At 38.0% G+C, this 8,386-nt stretch overlaps 1 non-coding gene across 1 annotated transcript; it reads right to left on the reverse strand.

Moving 5' to 3' along the window:
- Positions 1-5,540: 5,540 nt before the first annotated feature.
- LOC148565124 (small nucleolar RNA R71) lies at positions 5,541-5,648 on the reverse strand. The gene has a single exon (XR_015884997.1). It is a non-coding gene; the product is annotated as a small nucleolar RNA R71 (small nucleolar RNA).
- Positions 5,649-8,386: the final 2,738 nt, after the last annotated feature.

Consider the following 8,386-nt stretch of genomic DNA (forward strand, 5'->3'; position numbering starts at 1 on the left):
ATGGAGCTTTGAAGGAGGAAGTAAATAGTAACAATGGCTTCTCCTCCTCTCTTCTTCTAAACCGCGCCCCTCTCTTTAACGTGAAGGGAAATGAGCCGAAAAGCTCATTAAGTGGGTTTATATATGTTGGACCTTGGACCTGATTTGGGCCCGGTCCAACCCGTTAGCGTTTTTAGCCCGTTTGGCCCCACTTTGGGCCAAAATCTTTAAGATTAGTGCCCGATTTTCAATTCTAAATTATTTTTCTCCTTTCAAAACAATAAATCAATTTTCTAAAATATTATTTTTTTCAAAACACAATACTGGGCAGGCTTAAACCGGTTCGACCGGTTCGACTGCCGGTTCTCGGTCTTTCACAGAAAATACATTTTCCGATTCAGAAAAACTCATTGAAACCAATTTTTCACATTTATATTTTCAAATTAAAACTTCAAAATTTTGAATCCATCTCGGGCACTTAAAGTTTATTATTTTTATTAAAACAGTTTTGCGTGGAAATCCCCGGTTCTTACATCCTCCCTTCCTTAAAAAGATTTTTGCCCTCGAAAATCCGAGTTACACGATATATCCCATCAAAGCGCCCTGCCGTGTCAATGTTCCCTCTCGCCTTCCGCTGCGTCACTCTGATTATCGTCATCAAGAATCCGAAAGTTTTCTTAAAACAAATACCGATTTTGGGTAATATGTTTCTAAAACCTTCAAAACAAGTTTATTCTAAATGAGTTCATTGTTAAAGCTCTTTCAAGGAGTCAAAAATCATTTGTTCATTAGTCAAATACTTGAAATCACGGTTTTCTCGAATAAAACTTTTCAATTTAAATCCGCATTCAACAAGATAATTTAGAAACCAAGTTCACAATTTGATAAAATCATAGAACTAACTTTTTCTTTTTAAACAATATCCTTCAGAATAATATCAATATCAAACCTTTTTCAAAAGACTCAAAAATCATTTATTCTTAAATCAATTACTTTGAACCACAATTCCCTTAAACTCATTTAAAATCCTTAAATCCTAATTTCAGTAAAATCCCTTATTGATAAAATAAATTATAAACTAAAATCACAAATCAATAAAATCTTAAAACTCACTTTTTCTTTTAAATCATGTCATCAAATCAAAATTTCTGACTTACTTTCAAAACCAAATCATTCAAGCCAAGTTCCAAACCAAAGTTCCAAACCACATCTGAAAATCATTATAAACCTTAAAACTTTTTCAACATGGTTCAACACCATAACAGTTAGAAATCGAAAATCATAAGTAAAACCGCAAAAGCGTCATTCGTTACTTCCGTTGCCACAAGTGTTAAGCCACACCCATCAGCCGATATGCCGCAAACTCCACGTACAGAATTTTTTGGAACATTGATGAGCGGATAATTTATACGCTTTTTGACATTGTTTTTAGTATGTTTTTAGTAGGATCTAGTTACTTTTAGGGATGTTTTCATTAGTTTTTATGTTAAATTCACATTTCTGGACTTTACTATGAGTTTGTGTGTTTTTCTGTGATTTCAGGTATTTTCTGGCTGAAATTGAGGGACTTGAGCAGAAATCAGATTCAGAGGTTGAAGAAGGACTGCTGATGCTGTTGCATTCTGACCTCCCTGCACTCAAAGTGGATTTTCTGGAACTACAGAACTTGAAATGGCGCACTTCTAATTGCGTTGGAAAGTAGACATCCAGGGCTTTCCAGCAATATATAATAGTCCATACTTTGGCCAAGAATAGATGACGTAAACTGGCGTTCAACGCCAGCTTTCTGCCCAAATCTGGCGTCCAGCGCCAGAAAAGGAGCCAAAACCAGAGTTGAACGCCCAAACTGGCACAAAAGCTGGCGTTCAACTCCAAGAAGGACCTCTACACGTGCAACACTCAAGCTCAGCCCAAGCACACACCAAGTGGGCCCCGGAAGTGGATTTATGCATCAATTACTTACTTCTGTAAACCCTAGTAGCTAGTTTATTATAAATAGGACCTTTCACTATTGTATTAGTCATCTTTTTGACCATCTTTGATCTTTGGATTATCTTTTGATCTATTGATCATGTTTTGGGGGCTGGCCATCTCGGCCATGCCTGGACCTTTCACTTATGTATTTTCACGGTAGAGTTTCTACACTCTATAGATTAAGGTGTGGAGCTCTGCTGTTCCTCAAAGATTAATGCAAAGTACTACTGTTTTCTATTCAATTCATCTTATTTCGCTTCTAAGATATTCATTCGTACTTCAATCTGAATATGATGATCGTGACAATCATCATCATTCCCTATGAACGCGTGCCTGACAACCACTTCCGTTCTACCTTCGACTGAATGAGTATCTCTTAGATCTCTTAATCAGAATCTTCGTGGCGTAAGCTAGAATGATGGCGGCATTCAAGAGAATCCGGAAAGTCTAAACCTTGTCTATGGTATTCCGAGTAGGATTCAATGAATGAATGACTGTGACGAGCTCCAAACTCGCGATTGCGGGGCGTTAGTGACAGACGCAAAAGGATAGTAAATCCTATTCCAGCATGATCGAGAACCGACAGATGAATAGCCGTGCCGTGACAGGGTGCGTTGACCATTTTCACTGAGAGGATAAGATGAAGCCATTGACAAGGGTGATGCCTCCAGACGATTAGCCGTGCCGTGACAGGGCATTGGATCATTTTCCCGAGAGATGACCGAAAGTAGCCATTGACAGTGGTGATGTATCACATAAAGCCAGCCATGGAAAGGAGTAAGACTGATTGGATGAAGATAGCAGGAAAGCAGAGGTTCAGAGGAACGAAAAGTATCTCCATTCGCTTATCTAAAATTCCTACCAATGATTTACATAAGTACTTCTATCCCTATTCTACTATTTATTATTCGAAAACATCATTATCAATTTATATCTGCCTAACTGAGATTTGCAAGGTGACCATAGCTTGCTTCATACCGACAATCTCCGTGGGATTCGACCCTTACTCACGTAAGGTATTACTTGGACGACCCAATACACTTGCTGGTTAGTTACACGGAGTTGTGAACCATGGTCTTGGCATCATGTTTTTGGCGCCATTTCCAGGGAAAGAAAGAGCAATGAATTTTACATAATTAAAGTGTAATCACGATTCCGCGTACTAAGTTTTTGGCGCCGTTGCCGGGGATTGTTCGAGTTTGGACAACTGACGGTTCATCTTGTTACTCAGATTAGGTAATTTTCTTTTTATTTTATTTTCAAAAATTTTTCAAAAATATTTCTAAAATTTTGTCATCTGTTTTCGAAAAATATAAAAATGTTTTAAAAAATTTTATTCAAAATTTTTAAGAATGAATTCTAGTGTTTCATGAAGCATGTGAAGCCTGGCTGGCTGTAAAGCCATGTCTAAATTTATTTGGACTGAGGCAGCAATTTGTTATCAAGAGCAAGCTAGTTGTTGCTAATCCACCTGCTGCTGTTCCTGATTCACCTGCTGAAGCTTGGCTGGCCATTGGCCATGTCTAGTGTTTTGGACCGGAGCTTTCATTGAAAGCTTGGCTGGCTAGTGAGCCATGTCTAATTCCTGGACTGAAGCTTTAGACTAAGAATGCAAGATTCCTGGAATTCATGTTAAAAATTTTGGAATCCTTATTTTTTCTTTTTCATATAATTTTCGAAAAAAATACAAAAAAATTTAGAAAATCATAAAAATCAAAAACATTTTTTGTGTTTCATGTTTGAGTCATGAGTCATGTCATAAGTTTGGTGTCATTTGCATGTGCATCTTGCATTTTTCGAAAATTTCATGCATTCATAGTGTTCTTCATTATCTTCAAGTTGTTCTTGGTAAGTCTTCTTGTTTGATCTTGATGATTTTTTGTTTTGTGTTGTATGGTGTTTTTCATATGCATTCTTGAATTCTTAGTGCGTAAGCATTAAAGAATTCTAAGTTTGGTGTCTTGCATGTTTTCTTTGCATTAAAAATTTTTCAAAATTGTGTCTATGATGTTCATCTTGACATTCAAAGTGTTCTTGGTGTTCATCTTGACATTCATAGCATTCTTGCATGCATTCATTGTTTTGATCCATAACTTTCATGCATTGCATCATTTTTCCTGATATATATATATATATATTTCCCTTTTTCTCTCATCAAATTCGAAAATTTGAGTTGACTTTTTCAAAAATTTTTAAAATCAAGTTGTTTCTTATGAGTCAAATCAAATTTTCAATTTGAAAATCTTATCTTTTTCAAAATCTTTTTCAAAAATCAAATCTTTTTCAAAATTCTTAGTTATTTTCGAAAATTCCAAAAATATTTTTCAAAAATCTTTTTCTTATTTTTATATCAAATTTTCAAAAATAACATAATCAATTAATGTTTTGGTTCAAAAATTTGAAGTTTGTTACTTGCTTGTTAAGAAAGATTCAAACTTTAAGTTCTAGAATCATATCTTGTGATTTCTTATGAATCAAGTCATTAATTGAGATTTTAAAAATCAAATCTTTTTCAAAACTAATTTCTAAAATATCTTCTTATTTTACCTTTTTCAAAAAGTTGGTTTCAAAATATCTTTTCTAACCTCCTAACTTCTTATCTTTTCAAAATTTGTTTCAACTAACTAACTAACTTTTTGTTTGTTTCTTAACTTTTTCAAAACTACCTAACTAACTCTCTCTCTCTAATTTTCGAAAATATCTTCCCTCTTTTTCAAAAATTTCCTTTTAATTAACTAATTATTCTTATTTTTATTTTTGATTTTAAAAAAATTTTCGAAAAATACTAACATTTTTCAAAAACCATTTTCGAAAATCACTAACTCTTTTTCAAAAATATTTTTCGAAAATTCTCCCTCTCCCATCTTATTCTATTTATTTATTCATTTACTAACATCTCATCTCACATCTCAACCCTCCTCACAGTTGTGTTTCTTCCATTACATTACATTCTTTATCTCCCCCTCTTCTTCTACTCACACAGGGATCCCTATACTGTGGTATAAAGGATCTCTATTATTATTATTATTTTTCTGTGCCCTCTTCTTTGTCATATGAGCAGGAGCAAGGATAAGAACATTCTTGTGGAAGCAGATCCAGAACCTGAAAGGACTCTGAAAAGGAAACTAAGAGAAGCTAAAATACAACAATCCATAGATAACCTTTCAGAAATTTTCGAACAGGAAGAGGAGATGGCAGCCGAAAATAATAATAATGTAAGGAAGATGCTTGGTGACTTTACTGCACCTAATTCAAATTTACATGGAAGAAGCATCTCCATTCCTGCCATTGGAGCAAACAACTTTGAGCTGAAACCTCAATTAGTTTCTCTGATGCAGCAGAACTGCAAGTTTCATGGAGTTCCATCTGAAGATCCTTTTCAGTTTTTAACTGAATTCTTGCAGATATGTGATACTGTTAAGACTAATGGAGTAGATCCTGAAGTCTACAGGCTCATGCTTTTCCCTTTTGCTGTAAGAGACAGAGCTAGACTATGGTTGGATTCTCAACCCAAAGACAGCCTGAACTCTTGGGATAAGCTGGTCACGGCTTTCTTAGCCAAGTACTTTCCTCCTCAAAAGCTGAGCAAGCTTAGAGCTGATGTTCAAACCTTCAGACAGAAAGAAGGTGAATCCCTCTATGAAGCTTGGGAAAGATACAAACAGCTGACCAAAAAGTGTCCTTCTGACATGCTTTCAGAATGGACCATCCTGGATATATTCTATGATGGTTTATCTGAGCTATCAAAGATGTCACTGGACACTTCTGCAGGTGGATCCATTCACCTAAAGAAAACGCCTGCAGAAGCTCAAGAACTCATTGACATGGTTGCAAATAACCAGTTCATGTACACTTCTGAAAGGAATCCTGTGAGTAATGGGACGCCTATGAAGAAGGGAATTCTTGAAGTTGATACTCTGAATGCCATATTGGCTCAGAATAAAATATTGACTCAGCAAGTCAATATGATCTCTCAGAGTCTGAATGGAATGCAAGCTGCATCCAACAGTACTCAAGAGGCTTCTTATGAAGAAGAAGCTTATGATCCTGAGAACCCTACAATAGCAGAGGTGAATTACTTAGGTGAACCTTATGGAAACACCTATAACTCATCATGGAGAAATCACCCCAATTTCTCATGGAAGGATCAAAAGTCTCAACAAGGCTTTAATAATGGTGGAAGAAACAGGTTTAACAATAATAAACCTTTTCCATCATCCACTCAGCAACAGACAGAGAACTCTGAACAAAATGCTTCTAATTTAGCAAATCTAGTCTCTGATCTATCTAAGGCCACTGTGAGTTTCATGAATGAAACCAGGTCTTCTATTAGAAATTTGGAAGCACAAGTGGGCCAGCTGAGTAAAAGGATCACTGAAATCCCTTCTAGTACTCTCCCAAGCAATACAGAAGAGAATCCAAAAGGAGAGTGCAAGGCCATTGACATAAGCACCATGGCCGAACCCAAAGAAGGAGAGGAGGACGTGAATCCCAAGGAGGAAGACCTCCTGGGACGTCCAGTGATCAATAAGGAGCTTCCCTCTGAGGAACCAAAGGACTCTGAGGCTCATCTAGAGACCATAGAGATTCTATTGAACCTCCTTATGCCCTTCATGAGCTCTGATGAGTATTCCTCTTCTGAAGAGAATGAGGATGTTACTGAAGAGAAAACTGCCAAGTTTCTTGGTGCAATCATGAAGCTGAATGCCAAATTATTTGGCATTGATACTTGGGAAGTTGAACCTCCCTTGTTCATCAATGAACTAAGTGATCTTGATCAACTGACATTGCCTCAGAAGAGACAGGATCCTGGGAAGTTCATAATAGCTTGTACCATAGGCACCATGATCTTTAAGGCTCTGTGTGATCTTGGTTCAGGAATAAACCTCATGTCCCTCTCTGTAATAGAGAAACTGGGAATCTATGGGGTGCAAGCTGCTAAAATCTCATTAGAGATGGCAGACAATTCAAGAAAAGAGGCATATGGACAAGTAGAGGACGTGTTAGTAAAGGTTGAAGGCCTTTACATCCCTGCTAATTTCATAGTCCTGGATACTGGAAAGGAAGAGGATGAATCCATCATCCTAGGAAGACCTTTCCTGGCCACAGCAAGAGCTGTGATTGATGTTGACAGAGGTGAACTAGTCCTTCAATGGAATGAGGACTCCCTTGTGTTTAAAACTAAAGGATCTCCCTCTGTAACCATGGAGAGGAAGCAAGAAAAGCTTCTCTCAAAGCAGAGTCAACCCAAGCCCCCACAGTCAAACTCTAAGTTTGGTGTTGGGAGGCCACAACCAAACTCTAAGTTTGGTGTTGAACTCCCATATCCAAACTCTAAGTTTGGTGTTGGAGAGTCTCAACAATGCTCTGAACATCTGTGAGGCTCCATGAGAGCCCACTGTCAAGCTATTGACATTAAAGAAGCGCTTGTTGGGAGGCAACCCAATTTTTATTTATCTAACTATATTTTTCTTAGTTATATGTCTTTTTAGGTTCATGATCATGAGGAGTCACAAAATAAATATAAAAATTAAAAACGGAATCAAAAACAGCAGAAGAAAAATCACACCCTGGAGCAGCATCTGTCTGGCGTTCAGCGCCAGAACAGAGCATGGTTCTGGCGCTGAACGCCCAAAATGGGCAGCTTCTGGGCGCTGAACGCCAGAACAGGCATGGTTCTGGCGTTCAACGCTAGAAATGGCACACAAATGGGCGTTGAACGCCCAAAATGGCCACCAACCTGGCGCTAAACTCCCAGAGTTGTATGCAAAGGCATTTTTACATGCCTAATGGGTGCAGGGATGTAAATCCTTGAACACCTCAGGATCTGTGGAGCCCACAGGATCCACTCAGGATCTGTGGACCCCACAGGATCCCCACCTACCTCCACTCACTTCTTCTCACCACTCTCTTTCACACAACCCCATAAACACTCTTCCCCAAAAACCCTTCACCAATCACCTCAATCTCTCTTCCCCATCACCTTTTCACCACTCACATCCATCCACTCTTCCCCATAAACCTACCTCAAAAACTCCACCTACCTTCAAAATTCAAAACCAATTTCCCACCCAAACCCACCCATATGGCCGAACCTTAACCCCCCCTCCCTTCCCTATATAAAGCCCTCCATTCTTCATCAAATTCACACAACACACCCCTCTTGGCCGAAAACACTTCCTACTCTCCCTCTCCTCCATTTCTTCTTCTTCTTCATCTATTCTTTCTTTTATTGCTCGAGGGCGAGCAAAATTCTAAGTTTGGTGTGGTAAAAGCATAAGCTTTTTGTTTTTCCATTACCATTGATGGCACCTAAGACCGGAGAATCCTCTAGAAAGGGGAAAGGGAAGACAAAAGCTTCCACCTCCGAGTCATGGGAGATGGAAAGGTTCATCTCCAAAGCCCATCAAGACCACTTCTATGATGTTGTGGC

The sequence above is a fragment of the Arachis ipaensis genome, chromosome B5 (genome assembly GCF_059453495.1).
Source record: "Arachis ipaensis isolate K30076 ecotype BB chromosome B5, ASM5945349v1, whole genome shotgun sequence".
NCBI classification, from domain to species: Eukaryota; Viridiplantae; Streptophyta; class Magnoliopsida; order Fabales; family Fabaceae; genus Arachis; species Arachis ipaensis.